At 47.1% G+C, this 23689-nt stretch overlaps 1 long non-coding RNA gene across 2 annotated transcripts; it reads right to left on the reverse strand.

Annotated features, from left to right (window-relative positions):
• Positions 1-1581: 1581 nt before the first annotated feature.
• On the reverse strand, positions 1582-15842 carry LOC137541094 (uncharacterized). 2 transcript variants are annotated; one of them, XR_011025080.1, is made up of 3 exons: positions 15746-15842; positions 3321-3428; positions 1582-1765 (listed from the first exon to the last, which is right to left on the reverse strand). It is a non-coding gene; the product is annotated as an uncharacterized lncRNA (long non-coding RNA). The 2 variants fall into 2 exon arrangements; XR_011025081.1 differs by having other exon boundaries at positions 3321-3431.
• Positions 15843-23689: the final 7847 nt, after the last annotated feature.

Raw genomic sequence — 23689 nt, forward strand, 5'->3', positions numbered from 1 at the left:
GAGTGTGGTAGGTTAACAGCAGGAGCAGATAAGGGGGGGATAGTGTTAGGCTTGGAGTGTGGTAGGTTAACAGCAGGAGCAGATAAGGGGGGGGGGGGGTAGTGTTAGGCTTGGAGTGTGGTAGGTTAACGGCAGGAGCAGATAAGGGGGGTAGTGTTAGGCTTAGATAGTGGTGGGTTAACTTTAGGAACAGATGGGGGGGCAGTGTTAGGCTTACATACCAAAAAATTTTAAAATTTAAAACATGTGCAAACATAAACAAATAAGAAGTACGTTTTTTCCAGAGTAAAAGGTAGTAGTTTTCCAGACTAAAAGGTAGTAGAAATCTGACAGAAGCAACAGGTTTTGGACTAGTCCATCTCTTCATGGGGGGATTCTCCGGGATTTCAAAAGAACTTAGTAAATTGCAGTTGCTCTGTCCAACTGCCAAAAAACTGTGTAGGGACTCGGAGCAGGGAAGGTGGCCAGCATTATTGTTTAAATAATTTTTAGAGAATATCTTTATAAAGAATAAAAGCCTTGCTGAGAATCCCCTATGAAGAGATAGACTAGTCCAAAACCTGTCACTTCTGTCAGATTTCTACTACCTACTGTAAGTGACAGCAACATAGGAGAAAAGTAATTTATGGTTCATTTATTTTACACTGGAAAAAAATGTACTTTTTATTTGTCTATAGAGTAACCAAGCAGCTCGGGGTGACCCAAACTACTAGGAATGTATAGGGGGATAAAAGGAACCAAAAAGCACTCCTACTAAAAAAGCAAAGCTTGCTGTAATTGCCTTCTTAAAACAGAAGGACATTTGCAATAATTCAGTTATAAGTGAACATTTGTGGTTACCCACAATGCACTACTACTAAATATGCAAATTATCCTATTTCACCCTTGTTAAGCCAAGCAAGCATCCAGAACCGCTGGTGTCTATGTTTGCACATATTTTAAATTGTATAATTTTTCGCCATAGCGCCCCTTTAACCTCCATGACTCTCCCCACCCACAACACCACCTGCTCTGGACAGGTGGTCCAATATCTGAAAGAAAGAGTGAGGAGTTTGTGCCCCCCATAGCCCTTGCCCACCCCCCACCCCTGTAGCTGCAGGAGTTGATCACCCTCTTGCTACCCCTTTGCTTCAGAAATGTTACCCCAGTTCACACTCAAGGCCAGATTTGTACTTTTTCCACCCTTTAGCCAAGTATGTTGGGGTTCCCTCTCCATGTGCAGCAGTGCCCCTCCCATTTCACATGTAGCTACCCCCCTCTCCCCTTCTATGTGTATCATGATCATCCATGTATTGTAGCCACTTTCTTTCATGTACAGCTTCCTTGGGCATCCGCTTTCCTTTCTTATGTGTGGCTCCCCATCATTCACAGCCTTCTCTTTCATGTGTAGCAGCCCCTATTTCCTTCCCAGGTGCCACGTTGGGCTGCAGCCTCCCAAAGCCCGGGCCTTTGTGGCCATTCCAGAAACCCGTCACTGCTCACACTTTGACTAGGTCTCCTATTTCTAAACCTTTTGGATACAGCTCAATATCTGCCCCACTTGCAACATCCTCCACCTCCCTCTGAAACTTCTTACCTTTGATCCCTTTAATCTTGTCTTGTTCTATTTCTGTTGTTTCCTTTGTTCTTTTCCTGTCATGCGGCAAAGTCTGCACGATCTTTAAACCTGTTCAGTCTTATAGCACGTTCCTGGGATTCCTTCTCGGTGTCCACAATCTAAAATCGTTCTCCTTTCACAAATATTGGTCCCTCGTTCTTTGCATTCCTTTTCGCAGATCGGTAAAAACAAAACAAAAAATCACAATGTTTGCAAATGTTCAGTTGAAGCATTCTTTCTCTCACCCGCCTAAGTACTATACCTCTATCAATATATCTATCCAAGCCAAGTGTATCCATTTCTCTCTGCACACATAACTTAGAGCAAGCCTTTGATGCTGTCTAAATATTAAAACCGACCTGAAGCACAAATAAACTTATTATATAATGAATTGTATGTATAGTACGGATTAGGAATAGAACATTGGTAGCACAGAAAAGAGTCTCATATTTTTTATTTTCAGTTATATCTTTTTTATACATATATAACATTGCATCATTCTGTCATATTTGCAGTCTAGAAACCCCACTCTGTCTTTTAAGCTATAAAACAAAGCAGAAATAATGACCCTTTGAACTTTCCTACAGTAAAACCTTATCGCAAGTTGTCTCTCATTGTTTCTTGTCTCTTTAAATTCAATTTAAAAAAATAAAAAACAGCCAGATACATACCTTAGGATAGGGGAGGCTCTGGGTCCTAGAGCCTTCCAGCTCCCCTCCCCCTCCATTAATCGCTGGCTCCCCCATTTGAATCCCCCACAGCGAGGGTCTTAGGAAGTCTATAGGAGCCGAGTCCTAGGCGGCTCCATACTGCGTACGCACGAGAGAGGGCACTTGCGCAGGATGGAGCGGCCCATGCTCCTAAAGACTTCTGAAGCCTCCCTTCGGGGGCAGAGAGAGCAGGAGTTGTCCAAATTGGTGGAATACTGCTACGGGGGAGCCAACACTTTTTTTTATCAATTCCCATTGACTTTAGTGATACAGAAAACAGAACCCAGTGGGTTCAATAGCTCTGAGAAGCTCTTTTGCATAGATAACAACTGAAGTTTTTTTTTAACTCTTCCTGTACTGGAAAACAACATGAGACTATTTTTCTTTGCTACTAATGTTCTAATGTACTAATTGTATTTCTTAGCTGTACTTCACATACAAATCATTATCTCATAAGTTTATTTTTGCTTTAGGTTTGCTTTAAAGTGACCCTAAGATGGGGCCACAGCACTAAAATATACATACCTGGTGCTTCCTCCAGCCCCCTCCAGTCTGATCGCTCCCAAGGCGTCCTCTTCTCCATTCCCTGTTCTTCCACAACTGACCTCAGAAAGTCCTCAGATTCGGAACCAATTACCCATGCGCGGCCAGGCCGCAAGCGCTCCCGCTATGTTCACGACGCCTGGAGCGTTCCGCACTATTGCGCAGGCACAGAACGCTCCCGGCGAAGGGAGCAAGACAGGGGACCACGCCGGGCCCTGACTTATGGATTTTCCAGGGGCCACTACCGGGAGGATGGAGAGGGAGAAAAGGATGGTGTGGGAGCGATCAGGCCGGAGGGGGCTGGATGAAGCCCCAGGTATGTAGGTCTCTGGTACACTGTAAGCAGGAATCTACCATTTGCTGAAACCTCAGGACAAATTAGGTAGAACTTCCCCACTCCTCTTGTCCCCATGTGGATCCTTAATCAAAAGATAAATATGCCATGCCAAAAATATGTGTCTAAATAATACCATTTAACCCATTAGCAGCTTCAATCGAGCCATCTTGTTTGCACTTCATTTGACCTCAGTCAGCAGAACTCGTTGTGCTGTAAATTCTTGGAATGCTTTGATGTCTCTCTGCTAGCAGAAAATAAAGAAACTGAAAGCAGAAGTCCTCTGTTATTGTCTCACACTGCCCCCTAATGTGACAAGGGGCCATAAATACACATTAAAGCAATACTAATTAGAAGCTAGGAAATGTAACAAGTAGGAAATAAAAATGTGCCAAAATAAATTGACCTGGAGCCTCTAAATAAATTGGCTGCTAAATAGTTAATATACAAATTTTCTTAAAGGATCACTAAAAAAATGGAATAATTTAAAATACGTGTACACATAAGAAGTACGTTTCCGAGCAATTTTTACATTTCAGTATTGCTTCCATTCATTCACCAATAACTTTATCACTACTTATCATAACTAAATGATCTATATCTTGTTTTTTTCTGCCACCAATTAGGCTTTTTTTTGTGTGGTACATTTTGCTAAGAATCTTTTTCTAAATGCATTTTAATGGGAATATTAAGAAAAAAGTGGAAAAAATCAATATTTCTAGTTTTCGGCCATTATAGTTTTAAAATAATACATGCTACCCTAATTAAAACCAACGTATCTTATTTGACCATTTGTCCCGGTTATTACACCATTTGCATCCAACACTATTTACAAGCCAATGATTACAAAATAATAGTAATATACCCTCTTGACACATATTAAAAAATTTCATACCCTAAGGTAACTATGTTTTTTTATTTTAATTGTAATTAAAGTTGTAATTAAAGTAATTAAAAACTAATTAAAGTTTTATTTGAGTATTTTTGGGTGAGTGTGGGAAGTAAGGAGTTAATTTTACATTCTGTGAATGTCTGTTTATTTAAATAAATGTATGTAAGTGTAATTTTACTACTTGGCCACAAGATGTCCTCAGTTATTAGCTTCCTGCGCCTGCTTTTAGCACACAAAACAGGAAGTAATGAGTGTAAGTGTAATTACAGTGTTTACAAATGACCGCAGGCATCTCATTGATGCCGCGATCATTGACATTGACAAGGTGCACCTGCATTCCCATTCATTGATCTCCAGGCCTAATGTGCAGCTTCGAGAACGAGCGTGGGAGCGTGCGGAATCGGCCACGTCGACAGCATTTTTGGACATAGGAGCTACGTGTCATAAGCCCCCCCCCCCCCACACACACACCCACCCATGTTCCATGAGATACAGACGAATGTTGTGATGCCCTACTTGCACCCAGTGACGCGGTACAGGCACTCGTGGTGATGCCGTACAGCGGAGGAGGCTAGTAGGCACTCCAGCAGACAGGTGAGCCTTTAACACTGCACACAGGCACAATAGGGGCCGGGGGAACACTTATACACTTGGATGGACGCCGGTCGGGGGTCCCTTGGATTCATCGGTCGTGGTGATTGAACTCCATTACCCGATGGAGGCATGGAGCCCTTGCAACTGAGATTTTCCGCCATTCCCATTCCATTTGACCAGTTTCAGTCAGAAATTGATCCAAAGATTTATAAAACTCCAGTCCAGGTACAAAGGTTTCCAAGACTGATGAAGGCACTCGCTGGGCTGGTTTTTATCTGTGTAGAAGTTCCTTGAGTAGCTGATATCCAGTAGGTGTAATATACCTTTTCAGGAGGAGCCCAGACAATGTCCGCTTCCTTCACCGCAGGCACAGACTGTCTGTACTACAGGCTGCAACCTTCACAGAGAGTCTGTGCCCCTCCCCTTGCAATATGAACAGCAGGATGATGCAAACTAAGCAGGAGCAGCTACCTATCCGCAGAGCATGACACTAATTCACTGTACGCAGCAGCTTCTGATCACGTCATAACAATCACTCACTTCACGTGAAAAGGGGAGCACGGGAACAGTCCGATTACTGAGCCATTGCATGGCATTTTTATGACTGTGACTCGAGCTGTGCTTTTAATTAAACCGCCATGTCCTTGTGATCGTATTCTCCTGGAGGACGAGCGGTAAGGGCTCTCTGGGTAAGAGTAACGCTGGCGCATCGCATAATGGGAAGAGTAAATCCTCGCCACTCGCTATTAACTGCCTGCTCTGCTGGAGAAGTGGCTGGGCCGAGATTTCTGGCCGGCATGGAACGAGGAGAATCTCGGGAGAAATGGATCCGCGACTCGTGTTCTGCGGCCTCGTCCTGCAGTTATTCTGCACTAAATCCATATAATGATGTTATGGGAGTACTTATTTTCATTTCACAGCTGCTTCTCTGAGAGACCTACATATAATTAAAGTGGACCTGAAGTTTCACTTACCTGTGGCTTCTGCCAGCCCCCTGCAGCCTCCCTGTGCGCGTGATATTACCAAAGTATCCTCCATTCCCCCGCCGTTGCTCTGCTTCTTCATCGCCGACTTACAAGGCGACGGCTACTGCGCCTGCGCGGCCCTGCGCAGCCTCGCTCCTGCTCGCTTCGCAGGGAGTGTCCTGCACAGGCGCGTTACGAGACAACCTTGTACTGCGCCAGCGCAAGTTGCTCCCAGCGCCATGAGTGGGAGCGAGGACGCGCACGGCAAGGGCTGCGCAGTGACTTGCCGACTCACAAAGTGAAACTGAGAGGCAATTGCCCCAGGGCCCTAGAGCCTGTAGGGGCCCACAGTGGCTACAAGAGGAAAAAAGATTTTTTTAAAAAGACCTTATAGTTTTTGAGAAAATCGATTTTAAAGTTTCAAAGGAAAAAAAATACACATTTAAAAACCTGCCGACTTTGACGGTTAATAGCAAAACCACCTTAAATGCTAGAAATCCTACATGTGCAGGATATGTTAAGGAGATCATTGGGAATAAGAGGAAAACCCTGTTTTTCAATAAGACCTTATAGTTTTTGAGAAAATCGATTTTAAAGTTTCGAAGGAAAAAAGTATACTTTTAAATGCGGTAAATGTCACTTTTAGTAGCAAACCTAACGGTAGTGTCATTTTACATGCATCAAAAGAAACAGCAATAAATTTCCTGACGGGGTTTCCAGGGGGTCTATACGCAGCCGCAGCGCTTTGGCCAGGGATCGCTATACAGCCGCAATATGGCTGTATGAAGATCCCTGGCATTTATTCCTATTTTCCCAATTTTTAGTTGTATGTTCAGAGTGTGGGAATTTTTTAAAAAAAAATTATGTGGGGTCCCCCCTCCTGAAACTTTTTAACCCCTTGTCCCCCATGCAGGCTGGGATAGCCAGAATGTGGAGCTCCGACCGATTGGGACTTCACACCCTGACTATACCAGCTGCAAAAAAGGTCCCTTAATGCCGATTTTTGTTCCGGGGTATCTGTTGGGGGGCCCCCCAGGTTTATTTTGCCCTGGGGCCCCATTGTTTCTTAAACCGGCCCTGGCCAGAAGATAAATGTATATTTCTTGAAAAGGTCTCAGGATTGCACACATCTGATGTGATTGTGCCTGACTGGCTGTCTTTCCACCTCTCCTGCCCTCCTGCAATTCTGATTTCCAGATAAGCAAGGTGCAGGATGACATTCTGTGACCTTCACCAGTCCTCATCTGCTGGAGGGGAGATGGCCTGAGCAGGAGAACTTATCTCAGGAGGCTTCTTCTGTCCTGTTCTATGTACAGAGCAGATTCCCTACAAATGCCATTATTACAGATGTCATCCTATATCGCATATCATACAGGATCTGGACTACTGTAAAACCACTTTCTTTCTGCACTTAAAAAGGGAACTAAAAAGTCAGTTTATTTTCTTAATTTCCTATGAGAGCACAGTTAACGAGGACCTGAACTCTTGCACAGGACGCAAGGAAAATGGAGAGAAATCCACCTTGTATGTTTTTTGAGAGAAGAGCCTCCCCTCATCTTCAAGTTATCACAAGTGTAATTTGATCTCTCAGCTGTTTCAGCACAGTAATTCAACATTCCTATGCTGACACAGCTATTATGTAAACACAGGATGTTAACCCTATGTCTGCTTCCATGAAAGCTGGAAGTAGACACACTGCAGATTTATTGTAGGAATTCTGTAAGCTGGAACAAAGAAATGTTTTTTCTTTAAAGGTTATTAAGCTGTTGCTTATCTTTTAGAGCAGAGAGGAAGCTCTGAGTTCAGGTCTGCTTTAAACCTCTAGGATAATTTAAACTTAGTGTCAGTAACACTAACTTTATATGTTACAACAAATCATGATATCCGCAGTTTCCTTTATTTAAAAAAAAAACAAAAAAAACAACTTACAGCTTTGGCCCCGCCCCCTTTCTGTCCTTGGTGGCCAAGAAATTTAGTATTACAGTGACTTCAGAGATGAGGAAAATAAACAAACACTAACTTCTGAGTGACCATCGCCACCTTGTGGTAAATTTTAACTGAAGCATGATTTTATCTGCACAGTGCCATGAAAGATGCTGACAATGAATACATGAATATTATTAAAAATTAAAAATAAAGGGGTATGAAAAGTAGGAGTGTATATTCATAAAAGCATATTACAATCTATCCAAATCCAAACACAAAAAGTAAGAATATGGGATTCTATATGCAGTACGACTAAACAGGATTTGTGCCATAGGTACACCTACATCTCATTGTGTCTTTTGGACCAGATTACTGGCAGAGCATGTTGTGGACTAAATTGCTGCACGAAGCTGAGGTGACTTTTTGCTCTCCACCATAGCACCCACCAGCGACAATGGAGCAGCTGCCTGTTAGGTCTTCGTTTGGACACTGTTGACCCTTCCACTAAGCCCAAGGGGTTACCCAGATATGGAATCTAAGTGACTGAATACAGATTTTAACCAGCGCACCCCACAAGGGATGATGGACTTTGCAGTCTAGTGCCAACCAGGTCACAACTGAGATAGCCTCATGAAGTGGTCGAGAGAACAGCGATACCTCGATGTTGAGACTGCAGATGAGTATCAGAATCCAAGAACAATCCGGGTCAGAGACAGGTGGCAGACAATAGCAGAATCCAGGTAACAATCCGAGTCAGGGGCAGGCAGCAGACAGTAGCAGAATCCAATCCGAGTCAGGAGCAGGCAACAGACAGTAGCAGAATCCAGGTAAAATCTGAATCAGGGACAGGCAAAGGAAAGTAGCAGAATCCAGGTAAAATCCGAGTCAGGGGCAGGCAGTAGACAGAAGCAGAATCCAGGTACAATCTGAGTCAGGGACAGACAGAAGACAGTAGCAGAATCCAGGTAACAATCCAAGTCAGGGGCAGGCAACAGACAGTAGCAGAATCCAGGTACAATCTGAGTCAGGGGCAGACTGAAGACAGTAGCAGAATCCAGGTAACAATCAGTCAGGGGCAGGCAGCAGACAGTAGCAGAATCCAGGTACAATCCGAGTCAGGGGCAGGCAGCAGACAGTAGCAGAATCCAGGTAACAATCCGAGTCAGGGGCACGCAGCAGACAGTAGTAGAATCCAGGCAGGGCCGAGCCTGGGCGGGTGCTGCGGGTGCAAGGCACCCAGGCGCCTGCCTCTGAGAGGCGCCGCCCGGCCGCCACTCTCCCCCTGTGGCCGCCGCTCGCTCCCTCCCTCCCTCCCTCCCTCTAGCCGCCGGCGCCGCGTCAGACCTCGATCAGGCGGGCGGGCGCTAGGACCTAGCACGCCGCACTGACATCACTTCCGCATATAGAGCGGGTGCGCCTGGCGCCTTCTTACTGGTCGGGTCGCCCGCTGATTGAGGTCTGAAGCTGCTGCAAGGTGAGGGGGGAGCGGCGGCGGCGGCGGCAGAGGCAGCAGCGGCGGGAGGGGAGGGTTGGGTGCGCTCCTGTCACTACCTAAACGGGGACCCTATACCCCCTGGCTACCTATCCTGGGCACATATTACCCCCTGGCTACCTATCCTGGGCACATATTACCCCCTGGCTACCTATCCTGGGCACATATTACCCCCTGGCTACCTATCCTGGGCACATAATACCCCCTGGCTACCTATCCTGGGCACATATTACCCCCTGGCTACCTATCCTGGGCACATATTACCCTCTGGCTACCTATCCTGGGCACATATTACCCCCTGGCTACCTATCCTGGGCACATAATACCCCCTGGCTACCTATCCTGGGCACATAATACCCCCTGGCTACCTATCCTGGGCACATATACCCCCTGGTTACCTATCCTGGGCACATATACCCCCTGTCTACCTATCCTGGGCACATATACCCCCTGGCTACCTATCCTGGGCACATATACCCCCTGGCTACCTATCCTGGGCACATATACCCCCTGGCTACCTATCCTGGGCACATATACCCCCTGGCTACCTATCCTGGGCACATATACCCCCTGGCTACCTATCCTGGGCACATATACCCCCTGGCTACCTATCCTGGACACATATACCCCCTGGCTACCTATCCTGGGCACATATACCCCCTGGCTACCTATCCTGGACACATATACCCCCTGGCTACCTATCCTGGGCACATATACCCCCTGGCTACCTATCCTGGGCACATATACCCCCTGGCTACCTATCCTGGGCACATATACCCCCTGGCTACCTATCCTGGGCACATATACCCCCTGGCTACCTATCCTGGGCACATATACCCCCTGGCTACCTATCCTGGGCACATATACCCCCTGGCTACCTATCCTGGGCACATATACCCCCTGGCTACCTATCCTGGACACATATACCCCCTGGCTACCTATCCTGGGCACATATACCCCCTGGCTACCTATCCTGGGCACATATACCCCCTGGCTACAAATCCTGGGCACATATACCCCCTGGCTACCTTTCCTGGGCACATATACCCCCTGGCTACCTATCCTGGGCACATATACCCCCTGGCTACCTATCCCGGGCACATATACCCCCTGGCTACCTATCCCGGGCACATATACCACCTGGCTACCTATCCCGGGCACATATACCCCCTGGCTACCTATCCCGGGCACATATACCCCCTGGCTACCTATCCCGGGCACATATACCCCCTGGCTACCTATCCCGGGCACATATACCCCCTGGCTACCTATCCCGGGCACATATACCCCCTGGCTACCTATCCCGGGCACATATACCCCCTGGCTACCTATCCCGGGCACATATACCCCCTGGCTACCTATCCCGGGCACAGATACCCCCTGGCTACCTATCCCGGGCACATATACCCCCTGGCTACCTATCCCGGGCACATATACCCCCTGGCTACCTATCCCGGGCACATATACCCCCTGGCTACCTATCCTGGGCACATATACCCCCTGGCTACATATCCCGGGCACATATACCCCCTGGCTACATATCCCGGGCACATATACCCCCTGGCTACATATCCCGGGCACATATACCCCCTGGCTACATATCCCGGGCACATATACCCCCTGGCTACATATCCCGGGCACATATACCCCCTGGCTACATATCCCGGGGACACTGGCTGTTTGTCATTATGTGCATTTGCTGGTGAAAAGCAGTCTCTTGTTATGTGCATTTGCTGGTGAAAAGCAGTCTCTTGTTATGTGCATTTGCTGGTGAAAAGCAGTCTCTTGTTATGTGCATTTGCTGGTGAAAAGCAGTCTCTTGTTATGTGCATTTGCTGGTGAAAAGCAGTCTCTTGTTATGTGCATTTGCTGGTGAAAAGCAGTCTCTTGTTATGTGCATTTGCTTTTGAAAAGCAGTCTCTTGTTATGTGCATTTACATGGGGAAAAGCAGTCTCTCGTTATGTGCATTTACATGGGGAAAAGCAGTCTCTCGTTATGTGCATTTACATAGGGAAAAGCTGTCTCTCGTTATGTGCATTTACATGGGGAAAAGCTGTCTCTTATGTGCATTTAGTGGAGAATTTTTATCAGTAAAAATAATCTTTTGTCAGTAAATTTTTAGGTATTTGTCAGTAAAAAATAACGTGAAAGGTTGGCAACACTGGCAGGCTGTGTGGCGCAACGGGAACGACACAGGCAGCCCACCTTGGGCTTGGCAGGGGGGAGGAGCCGACGTCAGCGAGCGAGAGCAGGGTGGCCGCAGGCAGCCATAAATAAGCAGTGTGTGACTGCGTCGCACTCGCAGAGCCTCTCAGCCTGAGTCAGTCCAGAGACTAGCAGACTCGCAGGAAGCCAAAGCCAGCCAGGAGCAAGTCCATGGAAGAGGGGTAGGAATGGGGTATCACATGCATGCGTAAAGAGGTGGAAGGTGTGGGTGTGATTAGGAAGGACATGGGTGTGGTTATGTGGTTGGGCGTGGTTAATTTAACCACTCCCATAGGCGCCAGAGAAAATCTTGCACCCAGGTGCCAGGCACCCCAGGCTCACCCCTGAATCCAGGTAACAATCCGAGTCAAGGGCAGGCAGCAGACAGCAGCAGAATCCAGGTAACAATCCAAGTCAGACAAGGGGTGCAGATCAAAGACAGTCAGAGACAGGCTGGGTCAGAACGAGAATCAGCACCAAACAGGAAGACTGGCTGGGAGCGTACGGCTAGAGCAACCACTCAGCTGTCAGAATGAACAGCACTGACCGTTTGGGAGGGCTGGCCTTTTATAGCCCGTTTGGCTTGAAAACCGGACACATGTGCTTGCGCACAATCATACGCCAAGGCACTGTGCAAGCGTACGTGACACCTAACGCCACAATCAACAAACCACAGCCAGCAGCGTGCACACGGAGAGCGTGAGATGCCATCTACGGAGCTGCGGCTTGTAAGTATAACACCACCCTAGAGGCTGTCAAATGTATTTGCTGCAACATTCCACCAGATCACGGTCCTCAAGTTCATCGCATTAGTGGCAACAAGAACAGTGGAAAGAGTTCCTGACGTGGCAGATGATGCAAAGGAGACTGTGAAGAACAGGCAAGGTCAACACAAGCAGATGTCAGAGCAGGTGGCAATCCGGCATGGGCAGTATTTAAGAAGTCAGTCAGTCAGCGCTGCGTAATATGTTGGCGCTATATAAATACAATAAATAATAATAATAATAAGTCAGGAGTCAGAAATGTCAGCAGTCAGGATTGGGCAGTATTTAGGTAGGAGTCAGGAAGGGTGGCAGTCAGGATTGGGCAGTATTTAGGCAGCAGTCATGAAGGGTGGCAGTCTTTTGTTAAAGAGACACTGAAGCGAAAAAAAAAATATGATATAGTGAATTGGTTGTGTTGTGTACTATGAATAATTACTAGAAGATTAGCAGCAAAGAAAATATTCTCATACTTTTATTTTCAGGTATATAATGTTTTTTCTAACATTGCATCATTCTATAATATGTGCAGATTACACAACACTCAGCATTCAAAATGAGTCTTTCAGAGCAGTCTGTGAAGTAATGACCTCTCCTCTAGCAGAGGAAAAGTAAATAGTCCAGGAACAGTTGAGATAATAAAAGTCAGATAACAGCCCTGACTAACTTAGGGCTGGTTCACACGGGCGTCTGCTGAGCTTTTGCTTGGCATTGCGTTCAAACGCCAGCGTTTAAACGCCAGCGTTTAAAAGCTAGCTTTTGAAAGCTTTTGAAAAGCGTTCAAGGCTAGCAGTTCTGGTCTCTGCTATTGTTTCCTCGCGTTTACTGCCTCTGAAAGCAGCATGTTGCTTTTGAGACTAGACGCAACGCTGGGATCTACTGCCAGGCTTTCATGAAAGCCTGCAAAAGCCAGCTCTAAACGCTCCCATTCACTTGCATGGGATGGCAGTAGATCCCAAAAAACGCTGCGTCTGAAACGCTGCGTTAAACGCCACAAAAACGCCCGTCTGAACCAGCCCTTAGTTGGAGAGCTTAATGGCTTGTTTGCATAGAGATAACAACTGGAGTTTCTCAACTCTTCCTGTACTGGAAACAATTACACTGATGTATCTGATCTTAATGTTTTATTTCTTAGCTGTGCTACACATACAAATCATAATATCATCATTTTTTTTCGCTTCAGTGTCTCTTTAATGAACACTACAATCTCTGGCAGGTTTAATCAGAATGTAGGCAGAAGTCAGTAGGAATATCAGCAATCAGGATTGGACATTACTTAGGCAAAACTCAGGATAGGTGGCAGTCATGATTCAACATTATTATGGCAGAAGTCAGGACACGCTGTAGTCAGGCTTGGGTAGTATTTAGTGAGAAGTCAGGACAGGTGGCAGTCAGGCTTGGGCAGTATTTAGTGAGAAGTCAGGACAGGTGGCAGTCAGGCTTGGGCAGTATTTAGTGAGAAGTCAGGACAGGTGGCAGTCAGGCTTGGGCAGGATTTAGTGAGAAGTCAGGACAGGTGGCAGTCAGGCTTGGGCAGTATTTAGTGAGAAGTCAGGACAGGTGGCAGTCAGGCTTGGGCAGGATTTAGTGAGATGTTAGGACTGGTGGCAGTCAGACTTGGGCAGTATTTAGTGAGAATTTAGGACAGGTGGCAGGCTCCCTGCACACTGCAAATCCGTTTTCCGATTCCGATTCCGTTTCCGATTCCGATTTTCCTTGAATACATTCAACAGAAAAACGGATCAAAAAACGCAGCATGCAGTTAAGATTAAAAATCTGAATCGGAATCGGATGTAAAAACAGATTAAAAAGCGGAATCGGAATCTGAAATGCATGCAGTGTGCAAGAGGCCGCAGTCAGGCTTGGGCAGGATTTAGTGAGATATTAGGACTGGTGGCAGTCAGGCTTGGGCAGTATTTAGTGAGAAGTCAGGACAGGCAGCAGTCAGGCTTGGGCAGTATTTAGTGAGAAGTCAGGACAGGCGGCAGTCAGGCTTGGGCAGGATTTAGTGAGAAGTCAGGACAGGCGGCAGTCAGGCTTGGGCAGTATTTAGTGAGAAGTCAGGACAGGCGGCAGTCAGGCTTGGGCAGTATTTAGTGAGATGTTAGGACAGGTGGCAGTCAGGCTTGGACAATTTAGTGAGATGTTAGGACTGGTGGCAGTCAGGCTTGGGCAGGATTTAGTGAGAAGTCAGGACAGGCGGCAGTCAGGCTTGGGCAGGATTTAGTGAGAAGTCAGGACAGGTGGCAGTCAGGCTTGGGCAGTATTTAGTGAAAAGTCAGGACAGGCCGCAGTCAGGCTTGGGCAGGATTTAGTGAGATATTAGGACTGGTGGCAGTCAGGCTTGGGCAGTATTTAGTGAGAAGTCAGGACAGGCAGCAGTCAGGCTTGGGCAGTATTTAGTGAGAAGTCAGGACAGGCGGCAGTCAGGCTTGGGCAGGATTTAGTGAGAAGTCAGGACAGGCGGCAGTCAGGCTTGGGCAGTATTTAGTGAGAAGTCAGGACAGGCGGCAGTCAGGCTTGGGCAGTATTTAGTGAGATGTTAGGACAGGTGGCAGTCAGGCTTGGACAATTTAGTGAGATGTTAAGACTGGTGGCAGTCAGGCTTGGGCAGGATTTAGTGAGAAGTCAGGACAGGCGGCAGTCAGGCTTGGGCAGGATTTAGTGAGAAGTCAGGACAGGTGGCAGTCAGGCTTGGGCAGTATTTAGTGAAAAGTCAGGACAGGCAGCAGTCAGGCTTGGGCAGTATTTAGTGAGAAGTCAGGACAGGCGGCAGTCAGGCTTGGGCAGTATTTAGTGAGATGTTAGGACAGGTGGCAGTCAGGCTTGGACAATTTAGTGAGATGTTAGGACTGGTGGCAGTCAGGCTTGGGCAGGATTTAGTGAGAAGTCAGGACAGGCGGCAGTCAGGCTTGGGCAGGATTTAGTGAGAAGTCAGGACAGGTGGCAGTCAGGCTTGGGCAGTATTTAGTGAAAAGTCAGGACAGGCAGCAGTCAGGCTTGGGCAGTATTTAGTGAGAAGTCAGGACAGGTGGCAGTCAGGCTTGGGCAGGATTTAGTGAGAAGTCAGGACAGGCGGCAGTCAGGCTTGGGCAATTTAGTAGGAAGTCAGTGGGCAATATTTAGAGTACACAAGTACTGAAGGAACAACGTAATTATGATTTACAAGGTCTTTTTTTTGTCTTGCACCCACTATTCTCCTTGAAATATGTATATAGCATGTATGGGGGGGCTTTGCTATTAACCTCTAAAATCGGCACAAAATTACACAAAAATTACATGAAAATGTATGCGAAATTGCAAATGATTACAAGTACAGATGAAATGAATTACGATTCCTGTAAAATTTGCATTATGATTTTGCATCGTAATCGCAAATTTTGATGCGAAATGACGTCTCTGTGGAATTTATGCTCATCACTAAACATCGATGCTTGCTGCAAAACTGGCATGTAGACAGACTTAGCCATGATGTCGGGACGGGATAAGATTTTTTTTTGTTAACGAACACTAAAATCTCTAAAAGGTTTTCTTTTACCCGGCGGGAAAAAAAATGCCAAACATCTCATTGAGGAAGGTAAATACTCTGTTTCCAGTCACCATTACCCGAGGAAATTGCTTTACCATCACTTTGCATCCCGCTGCCGCTGACATGTGACTCGACACCAAAGACACGCGGTGATTAGACCTTTCTGTTCATCATGTTCCCTCCAAGCGGCTCCTACCTGCTGCCAATTAAGCGCATCCTGATTAGTGAGGGCTGACGGTATGTTGCGTGCTGAGCTCGCCGTGCTGGTCTATGGTGACTGTTCTGTCCTATTAGCTGCCAGAGACGTTCACAGTTAGTGACATTGATGAATTAGGTTCCCCGACGCAGCGGCTGTCACGCAAAACCATGAAAGGAGACTCCTGCTATGAGTGACATTCAGAACGGAAGAGCCTCCATCATCTATAGATTAATCGTCAATCAAAAATGCATCGCTGAGCGCAGTTCTAAAGTACACAATGTACTTACTGACTGAGCACTTCCTTTCTGTTTACCTGGCTGGCAGAAGTTGGAAGCCTATTCTCCTTAAAGGACCATGCCAACAAAAAAAGTAAGCAGTTAACATCTGACAGAACCGACGGATTTTGGACTAGTCCATCTCCTCTTGGGGGATTCTCAGGGTTTTCTTTGTTAGCAACTGCAATTTAGGAAACGCTTTTGAAAAGTTTGAAAAAAATAGTGTGCAAGTGAGTAGGGAGGCTGGATGGTAAGTTACTAGTTTGGCACTTAGACTTAGCAACTGCCATTCAGGAAATGCTTTTGAAAACAAAGAAAACCCGAGAATCCCCAAGAGGAGATGGACTAGTCCAAAACATGTCGGTTCTGTCAGAACTATACTTTTCACTATAGTGGTTCTTTAAAGTGGACCTGAACTGTAAATTCCAGAGAGCCAAGGGTCCATATGCAAGTCACTTTTTCTCCCGAGTTTTGAAAAATGAATTTAAATATGTTCTTGCTTGCTTATGATTAAAAAAGCATTTTATTGACAAATCGTGAAAATATTAACTAGAAAAAACTCAGGAGAAAAAGTTAATTGTGTATGGGCCAGAATGACACTGCCAACCCAATACACTATGAGGATCCTCCCACCCAACGATGACAAAATCTCTTGGCAGTCTTTGCAAAAGCAGAAAACTGCCATGGCAGTTTTTTAGGGGGCTTTTTTGCACACAAAAAAGGGGGTTGTGGCTAAGGGCTGTTTCACACGATCGTGTGCCCAGCGTTTGCTGCTGGCGTTTGAGACTCAGCGTTAAACGCTCCCATTCAAGTGAATTGGAGCGTTTGTACCAGGCTTTTACTGGCGTTTGCGCAAATGCGGCATTCAGATCCCAATTTTCCCTGGGATGGTTAACCGCCATGGCTAATGTCCCTCTGTGGGGACAAAAAATCAGACCGCAACTGAAAGCCACCGAAAGCAGGGCAGACGCCTGTGTGAAGCAGCCCTAACAACAAAACCAGGTCTGCTTCAGGGCTTGTTTCCATTAAGGGCAAAAAGAGTCCCCAGGGCACAAGCATACCTTTTTCTCTTGTTGGGGGGCGGAGGGGGGGAACAACATTTTGCTATTGGGTCCCATGATCTCTAGCTATGCCTCTGCACAGGGTAGCAGCTTATACCATATATGGTGGCGCGGCAGGGATCAGCACACACTGCAGCTAGTTTACTATCAGTATAATGTATACAGTGAGGTGATATTCCAGTATTTAAAATTGGTCTAAAGCCAGTTATGCAAGTATATGGCACCATAGATTAGAATACCACTTTAAAACATTTCAAGCCTATGTAAATAACTACAACACCAATTCTTTAAAGTGAACCTAAAGTGAAGTAAAAAAAAAAAATGAAATTAACTCACCTGGGGCTTCCCTCAGCCCCCTGCAGCCGATCGGTGCCCTCGCAGCCCCGCTCTGACGCTCCAGGACCCGCCGGCGAACACTTCCGGTTTGGCCGTCCCATGCCTCTCGGCCGGTGACGGCCAAACTGGAAGTGTTCGCCGGCGGGTCCTGGACCATCGGAGCGGGGCTGCGAGGGCACCGATCGGCTGCAGGGGGATGAGGGAAGCCCCAGGTGAGGTAATCTCATTTTTTTTACTTCACTTTAGGTTCACTTTAACCAGTTCAACCTTCACTCGTTTTCACTTTATGCATCCGAGCAATGTTCACCTCCCATTCATTAGCCTATAACTTTATCACTACTTATCGTAATGAACTGATCTATATCTTGTTTTTTCTGCCACCAATTAGGCTTTCTTTGGGGGGGTACATTTTGCTAAGAGCTACCTTACTGTAAATGCATTTTAACAGTAAGAATAAGAAAAAAAATGAAAAAATTCATTATTTGTCAGTTTTCGGCTATTATAGTTTTAAAATAAAACATGCCTCCATAATTAAAACCCACGTATTGTATTTGCCCATATGTCACGGTTATTTCACCGTTTAAATTATGTCCCTATCACAATGTATCGCGACAATATTTTATTTGGAAATAAAAGAGCATTTTTTCCGTTTTGCATACATCACTATTTACAAGCTTATAAAAAAAAATAGAGAGAAATATTTCATCTTTACATAGATATTTAAAAAGTTTAGACCCTTAGGTAAATATTTATGTGTTTTTTTTTTTTTATAGTAATGTTTTTTTTTTGTTTTTTTTATTAAACATTTTATGTGGGTATTTTTGGGAGGGTGGGATATAAATAGTTTTATTTGGGGAAATATTTGTGTATTGTAATGTTTTTTTCCATTTACTTGTAGTTTTACTTTTTGGCCACAAGATGGCAATCTCGATTTTGTTTACATGACGTCACTCTAAGCGTACAATGTACGCTTAGAGGGACAGAGCTTCAGAAAAAGCGTAGCTTCCAAGAGAAGCTGTCGCTTTTTCAGTGGGGGAGAGGAATCAGTGATCGGGCACCATAGCCCGATACATTGATCCCTGGGCTACCGAACCCGCGGCCGGGAGTGCGCGTGCACGCGCGCGATCGGCCGCGGGAGCGTGCGGACGCGCACGTGGCCTCCTGGACGTAGATACTACGTCCTGGAGGCATAAATGGTTAAAGCGCACCTGAACTCATAGGGTTAACAACCTGTGTTTACAAATTAGCTGCTCTCCTGTAGCAGGCAGCTGACACCGCTGAGAGATCAAATTACAGTGGGGATTAGTCAAAGATGAGGGTGAATTAGACAGGCTAAACTCTCTAACTACATCCGGGGTGCATTCCTCTATGTTTTCCTTCTGTCCTGTGCAAGAGTTCAGGTCCACTTTGAGGAGTTGGCGATTCTAATATCGGCCTGAGGGTTAGGTAAGTTCAGCCTGTCTGCGTCTGATTTATTTACATTAATGCCGGTATTATTTTCCTTCCATCCAGCACTAAATGTTCTTGATGCTGCCACAGACAGGACGGAAGAATAAGGAGTGGTGGAGAATAACACAGACATATTAAAGACGGGATTGGAGCGCCAGTCAGGTTAATGGTGGCAGTCTTTAATATTCCGCTGCAGAGCGGCGTTCGCCATGTAGGCGGTTATTTCATCCCGCCTGTTAAAACAATGCTGGTAGCGAGAGAGAAACGCTGCCCTACGCATAATAAACATCATTATTTTTCCCGTCTCTTCAAATAAGACGAGGCCGAATTTACAGAACATATTTGTCCACAAGATTGGAAGTAGCAACATTTAATAAATGATGGGAGATTTAAAGAACACAATGGCCTCAATTCACTAAGCTTATCTCCTGTCTTTAATAACTCTTCTAGAGTTGTTACCATGGTGATAAGGCATGTAGTATTCAGGAAACATTTTACCTCAGGCAAACCTAAATTTAACTCTTCTGTCTTTAAGTTAACTCTTTAATCCTTAAAATAACTCCAGAGTTAAAGACAGGCTGTTCATTAACTGCGTGTGAAAATAACTACAGAGGAGGTAAATTAACTACAGAAGAGGTAATGTAAGGAATGAAGAGATAAGATAACTCTCTGTGTGGAGGTAAGTTTTCTCTTGCCTTATTATCTCCAGCATGATCTTAGTGAAATGAGGCCAATGTCTCGGAGTGAGGTAATCCCCAAGTCAAACATGAAATTCTGCCATTTAACCTCCCTGGCAGTTAATTTTTTTTGCCAAATAGGCAAACATCCTTTTTTTTTTTTTTAATTTTTTTTTTGTTTCATGTAAAGCTACTAGAGTGGTAGCTACATGAAACACCACTAGAGGGCGCATGTGTCCCTCTAGTGCGATCGTCGCCGGCATCAATAGCAAACAGGGGAACGCGTATATAAAGCGATCCCCTGTTTGGCTTCTCCTGTCGCCATGGCGACGATCGGAATGACGTCATGGACGTCAGCCGACGTCCTGACGTCAGACGCCTCCGATCCAGCCCATAGTGCTGCCCGGAACTCATTGGTCCGGGCAGCGCAGGGCTCTGGCGGAGGGGCCTTCTTCTGGCGCTGCGCGCGGGCGATCGCCGCACAGCGGCGGCGATCAAGCTGTGCCCGTGGCTAGCAAAGTGCTAGCTGCGTGCACAGCACTTTAAATAGCGAAAATCGCCCCACCAGGGGCTGAGATATCTTCCTGCGCGGCATAGCCCGAGCTCAGCTCGGGCTTACCGCCAGGAAGGTTAAACCAAAACCTGAAGTGAGGGATACGGGGGCTGCCATATTTATTTTGTTTTAAACAATGCACATTGTCTGGCTGTCCTAATCCCTGAGGGGCCTTTCACACTGGGACGTTGTGGCAATTTACCGCACTGCTAACGCTGGGTAACGAAAGTCTATGAGGAAGTTCACATTACCTGCGTAGCGGCTTGGTGCGCCGGATTGCTCGATCTAACGCGGATCCATAACTACGTTACCGCGTGTACCTGTGTCGCCCTGCGTCGAAACTGAAGTCATGTTAGTCTATGGTGATGCGGGGATTTTAAAAATGTTGGCTGCGGCCGTGCGACGACGTTACGATGCACATGCGTGGACACTTTTTTACAATACACTTCCATGCACTTCTGCATACCAGAAGCAGGAAGAGACGGCAAGCGGGCGTCACTTCCTGCTTGACCGAATGCCAGACAGGGAATACCGTGTACTAATGTGGTACTCCCTAAAGGCCTGATTTTGGCGTTGCGATGCGGTGCGTTGTGCGCGACGCACCGCATTGCTAACGCCAGTTTGCAGTGTGAAGCCAGCTTGACACTAACCACCCTTCTAATCCCTAACACTAAAGGCACGTACCCACGCATCAAAGTCCTCTGAGGTGGCCAATAATGACTGCCCCAGCCGATAATCATGCGTAAGAGCAGTGCTCCCCAACCCGCCCCAGCCGACCGCGTGACGTGATGAAGGTTGAAGTAGTGCCAGGATAGGAGGAGTCTTAGAGGCCCCGTTATTATTCTAGAGCAGGGGTCTCAAACTTTAATTACCTGGGGGCCGCAGGAGGCAAAGTCAGGATGAGGCTGGGCCGCATAAGGGATTTCACAATCAGCAGCTCCCGCCCCCTCAATCCGTCCCTTGCATTGATTTTTATTTCAAACTCAAATTCACACTGAAGCAAACTATTTTGCCTATTTTACCTTATAGTTCGCTTCAGTGCTCCCATTACAAGTAATCCGCCGTGTCGCCAAGTAATCCGCCGCTGCAAAACAAGGGCTGCAGAGCCCCCAAATCACCCAAGGGGCAATCCGCTGGTATTTCCTGAAGCTGAAAGCTCTGCCCCTCCTGACGTCAATCGCGGCGCATCGCCGCCTCTGCCCACCTCTCTCACTCTTCCTTCACAGAGAGGGGCGGGGGGAGGCGGCGATCCGTGCGGTGATTGACATCAGGAGGGGCAGAGCTGAAGCTGAAAGCTCTGCCCCTTCCAGGAAATGCCGGCAGATTGCCCCCGGGCGATTTGGGGGCTCTGCAGCCCTCGTTTAGCAGCGGGGATGCGGCGGATTACTTGGGAGCACTGAAGCGAACTATAAGGAAGCTTTTGCCAGCACGGGCCACAAAATATTGTATCGAGGGCCGCAAATGGCCCGCGGGCCGCGAGTTTGAGACCCCTGTTCTAGAGGGATGGAGAACGCCCAACAGTGGGAGTGGAGAGACAATGACCCTCTCTGCAGCATTGATATCTCTTTGGAGCTTGCCGCTATCCCTTGCGGTTGCACCAGCATACCAGATGATAACAGAGGAACAAATGCGGTAGGGTCGGAGTAAAAACGTGTCAGCAAGCAAATCCCGCTACATTCCAAATTTTTTCACTTGACGCAGGAAGAACAAGCTTTGCTAAGCCTTCTTCTGAATTTTGGCGGTATTCCCCTTCATTCTTATGTGGCTTGGTACCCTATGATTTCAGTTTCATCGATGAGAGGACTGGGTTTGTGTCTTCGTGAATTTGCCGCACATCAAAGCAAGTCAATGGCATAGCATTAGATTTGTGTTGTGCAATTTTTTAATCGCACGGCCGTACTGCATTTTTTTGTGTGCGAAGTGCGAATTGCATTTGTTTAGCTTATAGGGTTGTATAGCCTATTCTGCAAAGTTGAACTGGAGAAGGTGTAGGAGGCGCCCAAATGAAGAAAACACCTACACCTTCGCCAGTTCCCTAAAAGGCTGAGTGGGGGGCGGTTTTTCACTACATGCACATACGAGTGGTTGCCTCAGTGAGCAACCCATCTTTGTGAGTATATTTTCCCATTTGCTTTATCTGCTCTATCAGGCGATATTACACCAGGACGGGCTCCCGGGGTCCGTGTGTTTTTATTTGTCTCACCAGTACTGGACTATTCTGCAAAGGTTTCCCAATGTGTTAGCCGAACCTCCAGAAAGCTGACACACCAGCATTTTATGGCCACAGCATTTACAACAGTACAACAGTGGTGTCAGAGTTGCTGCAAAGCATGATGGGAGTCCAGAACATGGAAATTAGCGGGATGTTCCTTACGAGCCAGAGCTCTCGGCAAGACCATTCAGAGTCGTGCGTAGTGACAGTGACCAGCAGCCTAAAAACCCTTCCCCATTCCCAGCCTGAAGTAATGCTGGATCTGCCTGTTGGTTGTACACACAGTCCCTCCTCCTGGATGCCATGATTTGATTGGCGAACTTGGATCATGTGACCCGACAGAACAGTATAAATATTGGGCGGAGCCACGTCCAGCGCGTCTGACGTCACTGCTTGTGGAAAGTAGCCGGTGTACACTAACTATCGGAGGCAGCGTGGGAGGCCGCCGAGGCAGGCGAAGACAGTGAGAGGGACACGGGACGCTGTATTTCCGCGTTCTGATGCCAGGACGGACCCCGCTGTTAAAGACCCATGTGATGTGCTGACAATACAAGAGAACATACGTGAGTTCGCAACTGAAGAGCGGGCGATATAGCATCTAAGCAGTGTTACGATATGATGTTCTTATGTTTTATATTTTTTATGCTATGGAGTTTTATCTGGAATATTAAAGAGGGATGAAGATTTAAAGTGCAGGGGTTTTTTTTATGAATTACACGCTAGATCCACCTGATGTTTGAGGTGGCTACAGGGCCGGCCCGCTCATGAGGCGGGGTGAAACATTTGCCTCAGGCGGCACATCTGGGGGGGCGGCACCCGCCCGTCCGTGGGTGGGGGGCCGCCCACCGAGCTGGAGGAGTAGCGGGCAGAAAGGGGGTATTGGGCCTCGGCCTAGCGGTGGGAAGGGGGGTCGGACCCCCCCCTCCCTCGCCTGGGTCCCCCGATCTGCGCTCCCCTCCAGCTGTAAAGAGTTAAGTACCAGTGTATAGATTAAGAGGCAACGGGCGGGGTTCACTCACCTCTTCCGCGTTCCAGCGAGCGCTCCACTGACGTCACTTCCTGCAACGCCGCCCACTGTATTGTAAGTGGGCGGCGTTACCGGAAGTGACGTCAGTGGAGCGCACTTTGGAACGCGGAAAAGGTGAGTGATCCCCGCCCGTTGCCTCTTAATCTATACACTGGTACTTAACTATTTACAGCTGGAGGGGAGCGCAGATCGGGGGACCCAGGTGACGGAGGGGGGGGGTCCGACCCCCCTCCCCACCGCTAGGCCCAATACCCCTTTCCTGCCCGATACCCCTCCAGCTCGGTGGCCCCCCACCCACGTGGGGGGGGGGGGGGCGGCGATTTTTTTTAATTTTGCCTCAGGCGGCAAAAA

Source organism: Hyperolius riggenbachi, chromosome 12, assembly GCF_040937935.1.
Source record: "Hyperolius riggenbachi isolate aHypRig1 chromosome 12, aHypRig1.pri, whole genome shotgun sequence".
NCBI lineage: Eukaryota > Metazoa > Chordata > Amphibia > Anura > Hyperoliidae > Hyperolius > Hyperolius riggenbachi.